The sequence below is a fragment of the Rutidosis leptorrhynchoides genome, chromosome 9, assembly GCF_046630445.1.
Source record: "Rutidosis leptorrhynchoides isolate AG116_Rl617_1_P2 chromosome 9, CSIRO_AGI_Rlap_v1, whole genome shotgun sequence".
NCBI classification, from domain to species: Eukaryota; Viridiplantae; Streptophyta; class Magnoliopsida; order Asterales; family Asteraceae; genus Rutidosis; species Rutidosis leptorrhynchoides.
The window spans coordinates 192,927,777-192,949,314 of record NC_092341.1 but is presented as its reverse complement, the minus strand read 5'-3'; positions in this window follow the sequence as shown (position 1 = coordinate 192,949,314).

The following is a 21,538-nucleotide window of genomic DNA, read 5'->3' as shown; positions in this document are numbered from 1 at the left end:
AGCTAAGGAAATTATGGGTTATAGCTATGGAGGTTATGGGTATTGATCGAGAGTATTGCTCGTGAGTCAAACTAGTGTTTATCATCTTTGTTGCGTCTACGTACTTTTCCTGCAATATTGAATCTCAATATTGATACGTTCGTGAATCCAAGGCCAACATTGCACTTGTTCAATGACGTCATATGTATTTTTACTACAAAATACAGTATTGTAAGTTTCATTTGCTCCCTTTTATATATATTTTTGGGTCTGAGAATACATGCGCTGTTTTTATAAATGTTTTACGAAATAGGCACAAGTACTAAAACTAATTCTATGTGGGTTTAAAACCAGAAATATACCCTTAGCTTGGTAACATTAAACTACTTGTCTATGTACGGTAGGCGCGAATCCTAAAGATAGATCTATTGGGCCTGACAAACCCCATCCTGACTATGGGATGCTTTAGTACTTCGAGGTTATTTTAAACACACCTGATCTGGTGTACTTCAGAGGGTAAAACATGAACGTTAAGGCTTGTTACCGGGTGCCTACAACTTATAGAATAATTTTATACACTTGCGAGTGTACATATATTTATAAACGAAAATCTTGTGGTCTGTTAATATATTGAAATGATTGTTATGATAAACCTATGAACTCACCAACCTTTTGGTTGACACTTTAAAGCATGTTTATTCTCAGGTATTAAAGAAATCTTCCGCTGTGCATTAGCTCATTTTAAGGATATTACTTGGAGTCATTCATGGCATATTTTGAAAGACGTTGCATTCAAGTCATTGAGTTCATCAAGATTATTATTAAGTCAATTATAGTTGGATGTATTATGAAATGGTGTGCATACCATCAATTTTCGTTGTAAAGAAAGTTTGTCTTTTAAAAACAAATGCAATGTTTGTAAATTGTATCATATATAGGTCAAATACCTTGCGATGTAATCAACTATTGTGAATCGTTTATAATGTATATGAACGGGTCCTTTCACGTGTGTAGTGACCCGAACTTTTCCATGTTTATATATTAAATGAATTTGATATTTATATGATTAAATGTTTCCAACATATTAAGCAATCAAACTTTTTAAGAGTTGATTAATTGAAATAGGTTTCATGTAGACAATTGACCACCCAAGTTGACCGACAATTCACGAACGTTAAAAACTTGTAAAAACTATATGATGATATATATATGGATATATATATATATATATATATATATACATAATGAGATTATGATAAGTAAGTATCTCACTAAGTATATTAACAATGAGTTATATACATAAAAATGAGACTATTGAATTAAGAAACTCAAAATGATATATATAACGATTATCGTTATAACAACGTCTTATTAAATACATATGAATCATATTAAGATATTGATAGACTAAGTTTAACATGATAAAATGACAATTAAATATATCATTAAGTATGTTAACAATGAACTACATTGAAGGTATTTCGTATGCCCGAGAGACATATTAAATTAACGTGGCCACTATGTTATGATCCAAGTCGGGTCATACCCAATAACAAGCTAACTGTAGTGACCCGAACTTTTCCATGTTTATATATATTAATTTAGATTGATATTTACATGATTAAATGTTTCCAAAATGTTAAGCAATCAAACTTGTTAAGACTTGATTAATTGAAATATGTTTCATATAGACAATTGACCACCCAAGTTGACCGGTGATTCACGAACGTTAAAACTTGTAAAAACTATATGATGACATATATATGGATATATATATAGTTAACATGATACTATGATAAGTAAACATATCATTAAGTATATTAACAATGAACTACATATGTAAAAACAAGACTACTAACTTAATGATTTTTAAACGAGACATATATGTAACGATTATCGTTGTAAAGACATTTAATGTATATATATCATATTAAGAGATATTCATACATGATAATATCAGGATAATATAATAATTTAAAATCTCATTTAATATTATAAACATTGGGTTAACAACATTTAACAAGATCGTTAACCTAAAGGTTTCAAAACAACACTTACATGTAATGACTAACGATGACTTAACGACTCAGTTAAAATGTATATACATGTAGTGTTTTAATATGTATTTATACACTTTTGAAAGACTTCAATACACTTATCAAAATACTTCTACTTAACAAAAATGCTTACAATTACATCCTCATTCAGTTTCATCAACAATTCTACTCGTATGCACCCGTATTCGTACTCGTAAAATACACAGCTTTTAGATGTATGTACTATTGGTATATACACTCCAATGATAAGATCCTAGCAGCCTATGTGAGTCACCTAACATATGTGGGAACCATCATTTGGGAACTAGCATGAAATATCTCATAAAATTACAAAAATATGAGTAATCATTCATGACTTATTTACATGAAAACAAAATTACATATCCTTTATATCTAATCCATACACCAACGACCAAAAACACATACAAACACTTTCATTCTTCAATTTTCTTCATCTAATTGATCTCTCTCAAGTTCTATCTTCAAGTTCTAAGTGTTCTTCATAAATTCTACAAGTTCTAGTTACATAAAATCAAGAATACTTTCAAGTTTGCTAGCTCACTTCCAATCTTGTAAGGTGATCATCCAACCTCAAGAAATATTTGTTTCTTACAGTAGGTTATCATTCTAATACAAGGTAATAATCATATTCAAACTTTGGTTCAATTTCTATAACTATAACAATCTTATTTCAAGTGATGATCTTACTTGAACTTGTTTTCGTGTCATGATTCTGCTTCAAGAACTTCGAGCCATCCAAGGATCCGTTGAAGCTAGATCCATTTTTCTCTTTTCCAGTAGGTTTATCCAAGGAACTTAAGGTAGTAATGATGTTCATAACATCATTCGATTCATACATATAAAGCTATCTTATTCGAAGGTTTAAACTTGTAATCACTAGAACATAGTTTAGTTAATTCTAAACTTGTTCGCAAACAAAAGTTAATCCTTCTAACTTGACTTTTAAAATCAACTAAACACATGTTCTATATCTATATGATATGCTAACTTAATGATTTAAAACCTGGAAACACGAAAAACACCGTAAAACCGGATTTACGCCGTCGTAGTAACACCGCGGGCTGTTTTGGGTTAGTTAATTAAAAACTATGATAAACTTTGATTTAAAAGTTGTTATTCTGATAAAATGATTTTTATTATGAACATGAAACTATATCCAAAAATTATGGTTAAACTCAAAGTGGAAGTATGTTTTCTAAAATGGTCATCTAGACGTCGTTCTTTCGACTGAAATGACTACCTTTATAAAAACGACTTGTAACTTATTTTTCTGACTATAAACCTATACTTTTTCTATTTAGATTCATAAAATAGAGTTCAATATGAAACCATAGAAATTTGATTCACTCAAAACGGATTTAAAATGAAGAAGTTATGGGTAAAACAAGATTGGATAATTTTTCTCATTTTAGCTACGTGAAAATTGGTAACAAATCTATTCCAACCATAACTTAATCAACTTGTATTGTATATTATGTAATCTTGAGATACCATAGACACGTATACAATGTTTCAACCTATCATGTCGACACATCTATATATATTTCGGAACAACCATAGACACTCTATATGTGAATGTTGGAGTTAGCTATACAGGGTTGAGGTTGATTCCAAAATATATATAGTTTGAGTTGTGATCAATACTGAGATACGTATACACTGGGTCGTGGATTGATTCAAGATAATATTTATCGATTTATTTCTGTACATCTAACTGTGGACAACTAGTTGTAGGTTACTAACGAGGACAGCTGACTTAATAAACTTAAAACATCAAAATATATTAAAAGTGTTGTAAATATATTTTGAACATACTTTGATATATATGTATATATTGTTATAGGTTCGGGAATCAACCAGTGGCCAAGACTTACTTCCCGACGAAGTAAAAATCTGTGAAAGTGAGTTATAGTCCCACTTTTAAAATCTAATATTTTTGGGATGAGAATACATGTAGGTTTTATAAATGATTTACAAAATAGACACAAGTACGTGAAACTACATTCTATGGTTGAATTAACGAAATCGAATATGCCCCTTTTTATTACGTCTGGTAATCTAAGAATTAGGGAACAGACACCCTAATTGACGCGAATCCTAAAGATAGATCTATTGGGCCTAACAAACCCCATCCAAAGTACCGGATGCTTTAGTACTTCGAAATTTATATCATATTCGAAGGGTGTCCCGGAATGATGGGGATATTCTTATATATGCATCTTGTTAATGTCGGTTACCAGGTGTTCACCATATGAATAATTTTTATCTCTATGTATGGGATGTGTATTGAAATATGAAATCTTGTGGTCTATTATTATGATTTGATATATATAGGTTAAACCTATAACTCACCAACATTTTTGTTAACGTTTTAAGCATGTTTATTCTCAGGTGATTATTAAGAGCTTCCGCTGTCGCATACTTAAATAAGGACGAGATTTGGAGTACATGCTTGTATGATAATGTGTAAAAACTGCATTCAAGAAACTTATTTTGTTGTAACATATTTGTATTGTAAACCATTATGTAATGGTCGTGTGTAAACAGTATATTTTAGATTATCATTATTTGATAATCTACGTAAAGCTTTTTAAACCTTTATTGATAAAATAAAGGTTATGGTTTGTTTTAAAATGAATGCAGTCTTTGAAAAACGTCTCATATAGAGGTCAAAACCTCGCAACGAAATCAATTAATATGGAACGTTTTTAATCAATAAGAACGGGACATTTCAGTTGGTATCCGAGCGTTGGTCTTAGAGAACCAGAATTTTGCATTAGTGTGTCTTATCGAGTTTGTTAGGGTGCATTAGTGAGTCTGGACTTCGACCGTGTTTACTTGAAAAATGATTGCTTAACAAATTTTGTTGGAAACTATATATTTTTAACATGTGAATATTATGTGATATATTAATCTCTTAACGCGTTTGATATTATGTGATAGATGTCTACCTCTAGAACAAGTCCCATTGACTCACCTAATAATAATGAAGAGTCAAATGTAAATTGGAATAATTCGTGGACTGATTCACAAGTTCCCGAAGAGGAACCGGAAGAAGAGTCGGAACCGGAAGAAGAATCGGAACCGGAAGAAGAATCGGAACCGGATGAAGAAATAGAACCGGTGGGGGAAATAATAAAATGGTTAAGTAAAAGAAAATCCTCAACCAACCGACCAAGGTTAATTATGGTCAATGGTGTTTCCGCCAAGGAAGCAAAATATTGGGAGGATTACCAATTCTCTGATGAATCGGATTCTGACGAGAATTCTGATGATGTTATAGAAATTACTCCAACTGAATTTAAAAAGGCAAAAGAAAATAATAAGGGAAAGGGCATAAAAATAGAGAAATCTAATTCCAGCCCCGATGAACTTTATATGTATCATCAACCCCCGAAGTCCTTAAGTTGTAACAATGACCCGGGAACCTCTAAACCACCAGGTTTTTCTAAACCAATGTGGAAAATGACGGCTCGTATTAGGGGAACATCATATATCCCTAGAAACTTGGCAAAATGAACCAAAACCGAAGAAGAAGAAACAAGCGAGTCGGAATAAGATAGTTGTATTCATGTGGTGTAATATATGTAATATAGTGTGCTTATGCTTTATGATATATGTAAAAATTGCTTGTATTAATAAGTATTTTTTTTTATGAATCTAACTCTTGTCTATTTTACAGTATAAAAACACAAAATGGATAGACAACCCAATATTTTAAGAGACCTACCCGGAGACATGATTGATGAAATCTTGTCTAGAGTCGGTCAGAATTCTTCGGCAAAACTATTTAAGGCGAGATCAGTTTGTAAGACATTCGAAGAACATTCCAAGAATGCCCTGGTTTATAAAAGGCTTTTGTTCGAAAGATGGGGAATATCACATTGGGAAATCCATAAGTTACGATGTGTTTACTTTGACGCATATATTGCGGGGAACCCAAATGCTATTTTACGCAATGGGTTAAGAAATTATTTTGACTCAATATATCCGAATATTGGACTTCATGATTTAGAAAAAGCGGCTAACATACAACATAAAGAAGCATGTTATGCTTACGGATTAGTAATGTTCGCTTCTCACCAAAGTGAGAACAAGAACATCGGGCTACAACTATTAAACAAAATGTTCCCACAAGTGACGGAGTCGGTAATTGGGGTAAGAAATGAGGTTTTTATATTGTTACGGGACTGTTGGACATTACGTAATCCTCGTCCCTTTGACGACTTTACAACACGCTGTCTTATCAACGGCCATAACGGTTATGTTCCACAAGACCAAGGATGGGAAGTAATCCTAGTAAAACCAGAATGCATGACTTGTTTCTAGACGTATGAATTACGTGTCTTTATTGTCTTTGCTGAACGACTTGTGTACTAGCTAGAATTATCTTCACAACCATCTTGTATCAAATTTATTGTGTGCTATATTTCATGCTATATGTAAAATAAGCGGTATTGTAAGTTTGTAAAATATTGTGTAAAAGTTTGAACGCGAAATATTATTATAATCAGTTTTTCATATAGAATTGTAGTAGTTGAATTGTATATTAGCTACTAAGTATGAATTTAACGGGTAGGTACTACCCGAATTTAAACTTATAAAACGCTAATATGAAGAAAAAGCTTTTATAAATGAGTTCATATTATGCTACGAAATACTATTAACTACTCTTAATATTCTGTATGATTAACTTGTTCCATTTGACTATTTTGAAGGAAATGGCACCGACTACTCGACACACCGTGAATATGAATGAAGAGGAATTCCGTACTTTTCTAGCTTCAAACATAGCCACAGTACAGGTTGCGCTACATACCAACAATAACCTTGGATCTAGCAGTACATGAAATCGTGTAGGATGTGTGACAACCCGGAAATTTCCAACCAAATTTAAACTTTAATCTTTATATGTTTCCGACACAATAAGCAATATTTGTTAAGTTAAATTTCAAAAATTTTAAACTATGTTCATACATTCATTCAACTTCGACCAAGTTCCAACGATTCACGAACCATTAAACGAATATGATTATATATGTATATGTGTATATATATTATAACTTGAAACGTAAATGTAATATTATATTAAATACTTTATATGATTGTATCTGTTTCAAAATGTTTATCAATAGAATTAGAAGATAAGATCAACTGATTGAATTATCAGATATATTAAATTATGATTACAAGTCTCTGTTGAAAGGCCCACGTTGATTTGAGAAATCTTTCCATTTTAACAATATTCGGAAAATGGTAAAGTAATTTATAAATAAGAACAAATTGTCAATCATTGAGAATTAGACAAAGGATAGTGGAAGATTGAATCTCATAAAGACTCGATTGATCTATTTAGTTTCAAACGTACAAAAACGTTTTCAGTTTAAAAAGAACTTTATTATTAAAATGTATATAACTTTTATAAATATCTAGAACCACTTTTGACAACTCATTACTTAACTAGTATGATAAAGATAACGATATTTATATTTTATTTTATTAAATATATATATATATAACGATCTAAATTAATATTATATATATTTATATGCGTATAATACGTACATAGTTTTATACTTTTACTATACTTAAACTTTACCTTTACTTTATTTTTACTTTACTTTAACTTTAATAATTCACTTTAATAATTCATACTTTAATAATTCATACTTTAATAATTCACTTTAATAATTCATACTTTAATAATTCATTTTAATAATTCAAAAATCTATTATAAATAGAATTCAATAGGTTTCATTATTTCATAGAAACTTGAAAATATTTTTCTCTAAACTCTCTCAATCGATTTACATATATATATTTACTCCGTATTATTTCAAGATATTATTAGTTTACATAAAATATTACGACGGAGTGTTGTCTGAGTGATTTCGAAATTGTTTTTCGAGTAGGATAGGATTAAGGAAATTATGGGTTATAGCTATAGAGGTGATTGAGTATGGTTCATGGGTATGCTCGTGAGGTCAATATAGTGTTTATCATTTCCGTTGCGTCTACGTACCTTTCCTGCAATATTGAATCTCAATATTGATACGTGAGTACTCATAATTTAACTTTTACATACTAATAGTGTATCCTTGACTAGTGCTCGAGTATTTAGGATTATGCATGCTTGTACTTTTGATATTGCCCTTAGACAGGTTAGGTTGAATCTTGAATTAGTTACACTTGCGGTTGAGATAAGGTATAAGATATGCATGTCCTTGGAAAGCTAGCGAAAAATTAAGAACTTTTCCTTTAGATATCTAATGGTTTCGATGAACGGATTAGAAGTTATAATCAATTGAATTTTCGATATTTTTATTAAAAATGATTATTATTATCGTCGTTTTTATCGTCGTTCTAGTTTTATCTAATTATTATCATTATTATTATCTTTATCAATAAAAGGGATTTATCATTAAAAATTGTTTTCTTTATTACTATCGTTATTATCGTTAAAGTTATAATTAGTATTATTATTATTATTATCCCATTATCATTATCATTATTATTATTATTATTATTATTATTAGTATTATTATTATTATTATTATTAATATATATATATATATATCATTATTTAAAAATGGTTATTGTTATTGTTATTATTATTATTACTATATTATCATTAAGATAATTATTAGTATTATCGTTAATAATATTATAGTAACTATCATTATTAATATTAGTGCAATTAAAATAAATAATTGTAACACCTAAATATTTTGATTACTATTATTATCATTATTATGAACACGATATAAAAGACGATTAAAAGCTGTTAAACGAAACGATTAGGAAATAATGAGTAAGAGTATCATGATGAAATAAAAATATTATAAGATATTAATTTAGATAAAATTATCGTTCTTATTATTTTTATCATTACTATTATTATTAAAAGTATCGTTAGTATTAAAACTATCATTTTAACAAAAATTATCATTTTAATAGAAATGTCATTGTTACTATAAAATATCATTATTATTATTATTTTAAATAGAATTATTATTTTAAAGATAATATTAAAAATTATCGTAAATATTAAAGTTATCATAATTAGAATTATCGTTTTATCATAATGTCATCTTAGTAATTATAAATATTGATATTTTTATAATAATAATTATTATTACAAAATAATACAACTTTTACTTACTATCATTATAGATATTATTTTATCAAATAAATATGTGATACAAACATATTTTACTACGTGTAATAACTTACTTTAATAATACCTATCATATTATCTTTATGATATTAAATGAACCCTATAAATTTTATTACTTAATATATATAAAAGTATATTTGATTATATAAATTTAATATAAAATTTTATTTATTAATAAATAAATTATATTATTTACTCTAATAAATCTTTTTAAAATATTTAAAAATATAAAACGACGATATTTAAACTATATATTAATCATGTATAGATTTTTAGAAATTATTTTGAGTCAAATTTACTTTTGTTGACTTTTGCATATTAGTCTCGAGCATTAGGATTGTGGTACACTATGACTTGACCTAATTTGTTAGACAAATATTGACCAACATATAAATATATATAATTAATTTAGGTTCGTGAATCCGAGGCCAACCTTGCACTTGTTCAATGACGTTATATGTATTTTTACTACGAAATACAGTATGGTGAGTTTCATTTGCCTTTTTACCTTTTATATTTTTGGGCTGGGAATACATGCGCAACTTTTATAAATATTTTACGAAATAGACACAAGTACGTGAAACTACATTCTATGGTTGAATTATCGAAATCGAATATGCCCCTTTTTATTAAGTCTGGTAATCTAAGAATTAGGGAACAGACACCCTAATTGACGCGAATCCTAAAGATAGATCTATTGGGCCTAACAAACCCCATCCAAAGTACCGGATGCTTTAGTACTTCGAAATTTATATCATGTCCGAAGGAGGATCCCGGAATGATAGGGGATATTCTTATATGTATCTAGTTAATGTCGGTTACCAGGTGTTCACCATATGAATGATTATTTTTGTCTCTATGCATGGGACGTATATTTATGAGAACTGAAAATGAAATTCTTGTGGTCTATTAAAATGATGGAAATAAATGATTATGATAAACTAATGAACTCACCAACCTTTTGGTTGACACTTTAAAGCATGTTTATTCTCAGGTGTTAAAGAAATCTTCCGCTGTGCATTTGCTCATTTTAAAGATATTACTTGGAGTCTTTCATAGCATATTTTGAAGAACGTTGCATTCGAGTCATTGAGTTCATCAAAGATTATTATTAAATCAATTTATAGTTGGATAGTGGATATTATGAAATGGTATGCATGCCTGTCAATTTTCGATGTAAAGAAAGTTTGTCTTTTAAAAACGAATGCAATGTTTGTAAAATGTATCATATAGAGGTCAAATACCTCGCAATGTAATCAACTATTGTGAATCGTTTATAATGTATATGAACGGGTCCTTTCAGTTGGTATCAGAGCGGTGGTCTTAGCGAACCAGGTCTGCATTAGTGTGTCTAACTGATAAGTCGATAGGATGCATTAGTGAGTCTGGACGTCGACCGTATCTGCATGTCAAAAGTTTTGCTTATCATTTTGTGTCGAAAATTAACTACTTATCATCCTCAGAAAATTACCTGCTTATCATTTTTAGTCTAAGACACGTCTTGCTGTATTGATTGCATGAATAGTGTATAGACAAAAATTCATATCTTAGCATATCTGCTAAATCATATCTTATCGTATCTGTTACTTTAAACTTTGCCTGACATATCCCGCAAAGTCCTCCGTAATCTACGAAATCTTTTGATATATATATATATATATATATATATATATATATATATATATATATATTCTATGTAATTAGAATACCATCCGTTAGCCAAAATCATTTCATATCGGAAAAAAAAAATCCTTTATCCAATCGTACGAAATGGAATTCGTCATCAGTTCAAGTCACTCAGATTCCGAAATGGAATCCCATTCAAGCTCCGAAAGTAGTGTGACCGGAATAGATCAACCAATCAGTCATCACCTATTCTGGATGAATTGGGGATGGGTTCGTAGCCTCCTCAATCATTGGAGACAAGAAGAAGGTGATCCCTTCCATCCACCACATTGCCCTCTTGATGAAGAACCTGAAGCACTTACCGGCGAACCTGTCCGAAACACCATTTTCTCGCTCATTTCCAGAGTATCTCGTCACGATTATATATTACATCAAATTTTAGATTTTATTTATCCGCTCGTCCGAACCGACAATCACCCCGGTGTAATAGAAGAAGTCAACGAGCTTCGCGCTCGGGTAGTGGCTTTGGAGAATATGGTGCAGAGATTACAAACACCAGCAGCAGCATCAGCAGCATAACCAGTACCACCATCATCAACACCAACAGTACCATTACCACCTCCAACCACAACCGCGTCGTAAACCTCAACTTCACAATCTGTCCCACGAGCATCAACGTCATACGCACCATAGATACCAAGGAGTACCAACAACAATAACTGACGAAGTATTAATTCATAACTTCATTGGAGAAACATTCCGCGGCGATTATGTAATCTCTAAAGTCTTAGAGATTATCTAATCTAGCCCTAACCATAAATCAGTTAAGCGAACCAAAATGATGGAAGGAAGAGTAGAAACCCTGACAAAAATGGTGTGTGATTAACAAGCTAAACTTGCTTTACCAACAACATCAATAGTACCATCAGTGTTACCAGCATCGTCAGTACAGTCAACATCCGAATCAACAACACCGATAACATCACAAACTCCGTCAGTTCAAGAATCACTGTGGACATCATTACGAATCGATAACGTTTATATTGTATCAACGAGTTATGAAGAATTAACTCATTTCCTCTGAAGAAATTATATGTATATATATATATATATATATATATATATATATATATATATATATATATATATATATATATATATATATATTGAAATAAATCTTTCAGTGCTAAGCTATTGTGTGTGAATCTTAACTACTCGGTTAATTCATATTACAAATATGCAATAATGTACGTCCTTCGGCCGCAACTTAACCAGCGTTAACTACAATCTCTGTCGCAATTCAACAAATTCCAATTCATAATAAATCAAGTATATATTTGATTTTACACTTTCATCATCAATGTACCCGAAACTTTTCAGATAACATCATTCGTACTTTGCGAAATTCACAAGAATTCCACGAACCGAACACCATACATCAACAAATAACGAAGTATTGATTCATAATTTTAATGTCATTAAAGAAATACTGCGTAAAAGTTATGTACATTTTAAAGCCTTTAGGGATTATTCAATTCTAGTTTCAACCGTAAATTAAATGAGTTTAATTTAACATTAACTCATTAAATCTATGTTACATCTGAAGAAAATATACATATATATATTTTCATAAAGACTGTAATAAAATTCTTTTGTACAAAATATTAATTGTGAATTTTTTTTTTAACGGGTAGGTAATACCCGAGAGATATATAAATTCACAATTAATATGTTACATTCTTCGAATCTGATTCAGCAAATCATCCATTATACTCCCTACTTTCACAACAATATACATTCTTTTATAGAAATCAAAACAACCATACTCATTCAAAATTTAATTACATATTCTGATTTTGAAATCTCAAAATTTAACTTGAGATATGACCAAAATCATCACTCTTAGATCCTTACATCTTTCACAAGCTATATTTTGACTTCAAAACTGTGTTAGAACATCAAATGTATGTTGACGATTACAATCTGTGTTCAAACCCTTCGAAAATTTCTGAAGACACTTCGAATGATGAGCAATCGAGATGATGATCCAACCACATGTTACCCACAGTTATGTACCCGAAAAACTCTTGAAACCAAAGTAAAAGTTTAAACAACGTATCCGCGTCAGATTCTTTGGCATTTATTAGCAAAAATAACTTTGCGACTCCTATTCAAAGTAGCCAGTTTTGTCACAGCTCCAGCAAGTCAACTTCGAATTTTCAGTCAGACTAACCTTATTATAACCTTGAGATATACACCATCGTTACCAGGGAACCTTTTACATTCCACCATATTATTAGCAGATGTACCAACAACTTCATTACCCTTTGACTTTAGCCTCTCCAAAAAGTCATCATAATTATTCATTGAAACCCCATCATTTACTCATTCGCATCTTGTAATGAGAATTGCCATACGAATCATTGGGAATTAGCAATCAGTATTTTGAAATCTTGCAGCATGTCTGCGCCAACAGTTATATGTGTATATATAACGTCTATCTTCTGGACTTAATTTGAATGTGAAGTTTCTGAAAAACACTCCGAACTACGAATTGGTTCTCCGAAAATGGAAAAAATGCTGATGAAGCAGCAAAAACTATAAACGACTTTAAATGGTAAAAGCTGGATGATAATGATGAAGTGTGCTGGCAAAGCGCAGAAAAAGAGAAGTTTTGGAACTGGAAAACGGATTGAGCAAAGTAGGAAGGAGGCTGTGGACAAATTACAAAGACTGAACCTTGACTTTAAAGGATCCAAATGATTCAGTACCTGCTGAAGTCATTAACGAATACCTTGCTCCTGACTCTAAACCCCTGCGGACAATATTCTTCATCATCCTCTGATATTAGAAATTCTAAAATATCATCATATCTTTCATTATAAATATCCTCCATATTTCTGAAGATATTTTCTTAATTCTTCTTATTTGAAATCATTTACCTCTTCGCGCTATCTGTATTACATCATAAAAGAAACTATTTTAGTTTCTAAATTCTGAAAGATTCAAGTTTAAAATAGGAATATTTTGAAGTAGTGTTGAGAACTGAAGCATGAATTAGTATAATATAATGACACTTGATCAATGTGATTATATTACAGTAAGTCATGCTGAGTTTCTAAATGGAACGTGATGATTCACAGATCATAACATCATCATGTGCCATGTTATACGACTCTTGTATTCTATTTAACCTCTAAAATATCAAAAAAATATTTCTTGATGATTCGGCCTTTTCCAAGGTATTCTAGTAATTTGACAAGTCATGATCGTGCCATCACAATTTCCTTCCTAGAACATTAACAATGTTCATTCCGAAATTCATATCTATGAATTCTGGACCATTACAAGCGGTGCTTAATCGCAAGAAGAAGAAACGAAAGGACAAAACTCCGAAATAGAAATTGGGGTATAAATTGCAGCAAATAAAAGAGAGCATTAATTGTGAATGATAATGATTATAGAAGACAGAAGCAGAGACTTTGAAATATAAGGGAACATATAAAGCTCAACGACAAACCAGAAATTATAAACCATATATCGATGCATATAGCAATATAAAGACACGGGAGAACTAGAAACACTATAAACCCAAGAGTATAGTAGAAGTAAATAGATTCTTCCGGCGGTAGATGAAAAAGAAGAATGACCGATATGAAAGTTAGAAGTATATCGAGAATCAGAGCTGGATGGAGCATATTGATGAATACTTTAAAATATGAGTTGAGGGGGAAAGAATAGAAGGTGATGAAACATGACTAGGAACTTAGAAATCAACAGATTTAACTCACACAATGGCAGAATAAGTGAATCAAACCCTCTAGTGAATAGGTTAAGTTTTTTTTTGATTAATTTAGTCAAACCACAACTAAATCAAGTGTGATTAGATCAACACCTAGAGCTATTATTCACCACATGGGTGATTTGGACTGAGAGAGAATCGGAGGAGCTCACTAGATCTGAGTGTGTGTAACAAATAAGAGGCTTAACCTAAAATGAAGAACATAAGACTTTATATACCCCTGCTGTTGACTCACCCATACGATTCATTCATCACACGTACGAGTTGGCTTCATCAGCCGTACGGGTGATCACTCACTCGTGTCTTCTCATTTAGGTTGTAATTGTGACTTAGCTCAGCATCAACCGTGCGTATGAGCCTGTCAGCCGTACTAGTGAGGCTTCACTCGTACGTCTGACTAAGTCTAACATAGTCAAACATCTAAATCTCGTTCCTGCAGTTCCTGTAACCACATACAAACACAGGATAATAATGAGCAATCATGGTGGCCTTTAAACTGTTGTACCTGCAATGGACGTGGGTAGATGTCTAGGGACTTGCATAAAATGCATCAACAGAAGGTGTGAGTTGTAAGGAAACGAAGGAGGTGAATTTATAAGAAAATCTCCGACAGAATAATTAAAATGGACGATCGAATTTAAAGCGGATCCTAATTTCCTTGATTACCGGAGAGTCAAATCTTATTAAGAAGATTTTCTTCAAATCCCTTGAAATCTGGGAATCAATCATATCTACGTCAAATGATAAGATGAATCTACACTTACTCATTTCACTCTTCTATGTTAGCTTCATTCGTACTCTTCATATAAATGGATTGTTTATCCAAATTATTCGCTGATGATAAAACTCTAATTTTCAGCCCGTATGTATCATGAAAACATACTTATTATCATTCACGACCTTTCCACTTAAATTTCGGGACGAAATTTCTTTAACGGGTAGGTACTGTGACAACCCGGAAATTTCCAACCAAATTTAAACTTTAATCTTTATATGTTTCCGACACAATAAGCAATATTTGTTAAGTTAAATTTCAAGAATTTTAAACTATGTTCATACATTCATTCAACTTCGACCAAGTTCCAACGATTCACGAACCATTAAACGAATATGATTATATATGTATATGTGTATATATATTATAACTTGAAACGTAAATGTAATATTATATTAAATACTTTATATGATTGTATCTGTTTCAAAATGTTTATCAATAGAATTAGAAGATAAGATCAACTGATTGAATTATCAGATATATTAAATTATGATTACAAGTCTCTGTTGAAAGGCCCACGTTGATTTGAGAAATCTTTCCATTTTAACAATATTCGGAAAATGGTAAAGTAATTTATAAATAAGAACAAATTGTCAATCATTGAGAACTAGACAAAGGATAGTGGAAGATTGAATCTCATAAAGACTCGATTGATCTATTTAGTTTCAAACGTACAAAAACGTTTTCAGTTTAAAAAGAACTTTATTATTAAAATGTATATAACTTTTATAAATATCTAGAACCACTTTTGACAACTCATTACTTAACTAGTATGATAAAGATAACGATATTTATATTTTATTTTATTAAATATATATATATATATATATAACGATCTAAATTAATATTATATATATTTATACGCGTATAATACGTACATAGTTTTATACTTTTACTATACTTAAACTTTACCTTTACTTTATTTTTACTTTACTTTAACTTTAATAATTCACTTTAATAATTCATACTTTAATAATTCATACTTTAATAATTCACTTTAATAATTCATACTTTAATAATTCATTTTAATAATTCAAAAATCTATTATAAATAGAATTCAATAGGTTTCATTATTTCATAGAAACTTGAAAATATTTTTCTCTAAACTCTCTCAATCGATTTACATATATATATTTACTCCGTATTATTTCAAGATATTATTAGTTTACATAAAATATTACGACGGAGTGTTGTCTGAGTGATTTCGAAATTGTTTTTCGAGTAGGATAGGATTAAGGAAATTATGGGTTATAGCTATAGAGGTGATTGAGTATGGTTCATGGGTATGCTCGTGAGGTCAATATAGTGTTTATCATTTCCGTTGCGTCTACGTACCTTTCCTGCAATATTGAATCTCAATATTGATACGTGAGTACTCATAATTTAACTTTTACATACTAATAGTGTATCCTTGACTAGTGCTCGAGTATTTAGGATTATGCATGCTTGTACTTTTGATATTGCCCTTAGACAGGTTAGGTTGAATCTTGAATTAGTTACACTTGCGGTTGAGATAAGGTATAAGATATGCATGTCCTTGGAAAGCTAGCGAAAAATTAAGAACTTTTCCTTTAGATATCGAATGGTTTCGATGAACGGATTAGAAGTTATAATCAATTGAATTTTCGATATTTTTATTAAAAATGATTATTATTATCGTCGTTTTTATCGTCGTTCTAGTTTTATCTAATTATTATCATTATTATTATCTTTATCAATAAAAGGGATTTATCATTAAAAATTGTTTTCTTTATTACTATCGTTATTATCGTTAAAGTTATAATTAGTATTATTATTATTATTATCCCATTATCATTATCATTATTATTATTATTATTATTATTAGTATTATTATTATTATTATTATTATTAATATATATATATATATATATCATTATTTAAAAATGGTTATTGTTATTGTTATTATTATTATTACTATATTATCATTAAGATAATTATTAGTATTATCGTTAATAATATTATAGTAACTATCATTATTAATATTAGTGCAATTAAAATAAATAATTGTAACACCTAAATATTTTGATTACTATTATTATCATTATTATGAACACGATATAAAAGACGATTAAAAGCTGTTAAACGAAACGATTAGGAAATAATGAGTAAGAGTATCATGATGAAATTAAAATATTATAAGATATTAATTTAGATAAAATTATCGTTCTTATTATTTTTATCATTACTATTATTATTAAAAGTATCGTTAGTATTAAAACTATCATTTTAACAAAAATTATCATTTTAATAGAAATGTCATTGTTACTATAAAATATCATTATTATTATTATTTTAAATAGAATTATTATTTTAAAGATAATATTAAAAATTATCGTAAATATTAAAGTTATCATAATTAGAATTATCGTTTTATCATAATGTCATCTTAGTAATTATAAATATTGATATTTTTATAATAATAATTATTATTACAAAATAATACAACTTTTACTTACTATCATTATAGATATTATTTTATCAAATAAATATGTGATACAAACATATTTTACTACGTGTAATAACTTACTTTAATAATACCTATCATATTATCTTTATGATATTAAATGAACCCTATAAATTTTATTACTTAATATATATAAAAGTATATTTGATTATATAAATTTAATATAAAATTTTATTTATTAATAAATAAATTATATTATTTACTCTAATAAATCTTTTTAAAATATTTAAAAATATAAAACGACGATATTTAAACTATATATTAATCATGTATAGATTTTTAGAAATTATTTTGAGTCAAATTTACTTTTGTTGACTTTTGCATATTAGTCTCGAGCATTAGGATTGTGGTACACTATGACTTGACCTAATTTGTTAGACAAATATTGACCAACATATAAATATATATAATTAATTTAGGTTCGTGAATCCGAGGCCAACCTTGCACTTGTTCAATGACGTTATATGTATTTTTACTACGAAATACAGTATGGTGAGTTTCATTTGCCTTTTTACCTTTTATATTTTTGGGCTGGGAATACATGCGCAACTTTTATAAATATTTTACGAAATAGACACAAGTACGTGAAACTACATTCTATGGTTGAATTATCGAAATCGAATATGCCCCTTTTTATTAAGTCTGGTAATCTAAGAATTAGGGAACAGACACCCTAATTGACGCGAATCCTAAAGATAGATCTATTGGGCCTAACAAACCCCATCCAAAGTACCGGATGCTTTAGTACTTCGAAATTTATATCATGTCCGAAGGAGGATCCCGGAATGATAGGGGATATTCTTATATGTATCTAGTTAATGTCGGTTACCAGGTGTTCACCATATGAATGATTATTTTTGTCTCTATGCATGGGACGTATATTTATGAGAACTGAAAATGAAATTCTTGTGGTCTATTAAAATGATGGAAATAAATGATTATGATAAACTAATGAACTCACCAACCTTTTGGTTGACACTTTAAAGCATGTTTATTCTCAGGTGTTAAAGAAATCTTCCGCTGTGCATTTGCTCATTTTAAAGATATTACTTGGAGTCTTTCATAGCATATTTTGAAGAACGTTGCATTCGAGTCATTGAGTTCATCAAAGATTATTATTAAATCAATTTATAGTTGGATAGTGGATATTATGAAATGGTATGCATGCCTGTCAATTTTCGATGTAAAGAAAGTTTGACTTTTAAAAACGAATGCAATGTTTGTAAAATGTATCATATAGAGGTCAAATACCTCGCAATGTAATCAACTATTGTGAATCGTTTATAATGTATATGAACGGGTCCTTTCAGGATGCACCTATAAAGAATTCACTGCCTGCAAACCTTTGGAATTTGATGGAACCGAAGGACCGATCGGATTGAAACGGTGGACCGAGAAGGTCGAATCGGTGTTTGCCATAAGTAAGTGTACTGAAGAGGACAAAGTGAAGTACGCTACGCATACCTTCACCGGTTCTGCGTTAACATGGTGGAATACCTATCTAGAGCAAGTGGGACAAGACGATGCGTACGCACTACCGTGGTCAGCATTCAAGCACTTGATGAACGAGAAGTACCGTCCCAGAACCGAGGTCAATAAGCTCAAGACAGAACTTAGAGGGTTATGAACCCAAGGATTTGATATTACCACGTACGAAATACGATTCACAAAATTGTGCCTATTGTGTCCGGGAGCATTCGAAGATGAGGAAGAGAAGATCAACGCGTTTGTGAAAGGATTACCGGAAAGAATCCAAGAAGATATAAGTTCACACGAGCCCGCCTCCATACAACAGGCATGTAGAATGGCTCACAAACTAGTGAACCAGATTGTAGAAAGAATTAAAGAATAGACTGCTGAAGAGGCGAATGTGAAGCAAGTCAAAAGAAAGTGGGAGGAAAATGGTGATAAGAATCACCAATACAACAACAACAGCAATTACAACAATAATCGCAACAATTATCCCAACAATCGCAACATCAATCGCAACTACAACAAACGGCCCAACAACAACAACAACAACAACAACAACAACAACAATAACATAAACAACTACAACGATCATCCCAACAACAATAATAACCGTAACAACAACAACAATCAGAAGCAGCTATGCCAAAGGTGTGAAAAGTATCACTCGGGGTTCTGCACCAAATTTTGCAACAAGTGTAAAAGAAATGGTCATAGCGCGGTGAAGTGTGAGGTCTATGGACCAGGGGTTAATAGAACGAAAGGAACAAATGGTGTCGGAACGAGTAACGGCGGAGCAAGTAGTGTCGGAGCAAGTTATGCCAATGTAGTTTGTTATAAATGTGGAAAACCGGGCCACATTATTAGAAATTGCCCGAACCAGGAGAACACGAATGGACAAGGCCGCAGAAGAGTTTTCAATATTAATGCGGCAGAGGCACAGGAAGACCCAGAGCTTGTTACGGGTACGTTTCTTATTGACAATAAATCTGCTTACATTTTATTTGATTCGGGTGCGGATAGAAGCTATATGAGTAGAGATTTTTGTGCTAAATTAAGTTGTCCATTGATGCCTTTGGATAGTAAATTTTTACTCGAATTAGCAAATGGTAAATTAATTTCAGCAGATAATATATGTCGAAATCGAGAAATTAAACTGGTTAGCGAAACATTTAAGATTGATTTGATACCAGTAGAGTTAGGGAGTTTTGATGTGATAATCGGTATGGACTGGTTGAAAGAAGTGAAAGCAGAGATCGTTTGTTACAAAAATGCAATTTGCATTATATGAGAAAAAGGAAAACCCTTGATGGTGTACGGAGAAAAGGGCAACACGAAGCTACATCTTATTATTAATTTGAAGGCACAAAAAACTAATAAGAAAAGGTTGCTATGCTATTCTAGCACACGTCGAGAAAGTACAAACTGAAGAAAAGAGCATCAATGATGTTCCCATTGCAAAAGAATTTACCGATGTATTTTCGAAAGAATTACCGGGATTACCCCCACATCGATCCGTTGAATTTCAAATAGATCTTGTACCAAGAGCTACACCAATAGCTCGTGCTCCTTACAGACTCGCACCTAGCGAGATGAAAGAACTGCAAAGCCAATTACAAGAACTTTTAGAGCGTGCTTTCATTCGACCAAGCACATCACCGTGGGGAGCTCATGTTTTGTTTGTCAAGAAGAAAGATGGTACATTCAGGTTGTGTATCGACTACCGAGAGTTGAACAAACTTACCATCAAGAACCGCTACCCACTACCGAGAATCGATGACTTATTTGATCAACTACAAGGCTCGTCTGTTTATTCAAAGATTCACTTACGTTCCGGGTATCATCAAATGCGGGTGAAAGAAGATGATATTCCAAAGACTGCTTTCAGAACACGTTACGGTCATTACGAGTTTATGGTCATGCCGTTTGGTTTAACTAATGCACCAACTGTGTTCATGGACCTTATGAACCGAGTGTGTGGACCATACCTTGACAAGTTTGTCATTGTTTTCATTGATGACATACTTATTTACTCAAAGAATGACCAAGAACACGGTGAACATTTGAGAAAGGTGTTAAAAGTATTGAGGAAGGAAGAATTGTACGCTAAGTTTTAAAAGTGTGCATTTTGGTTGGAAGAAGTTCA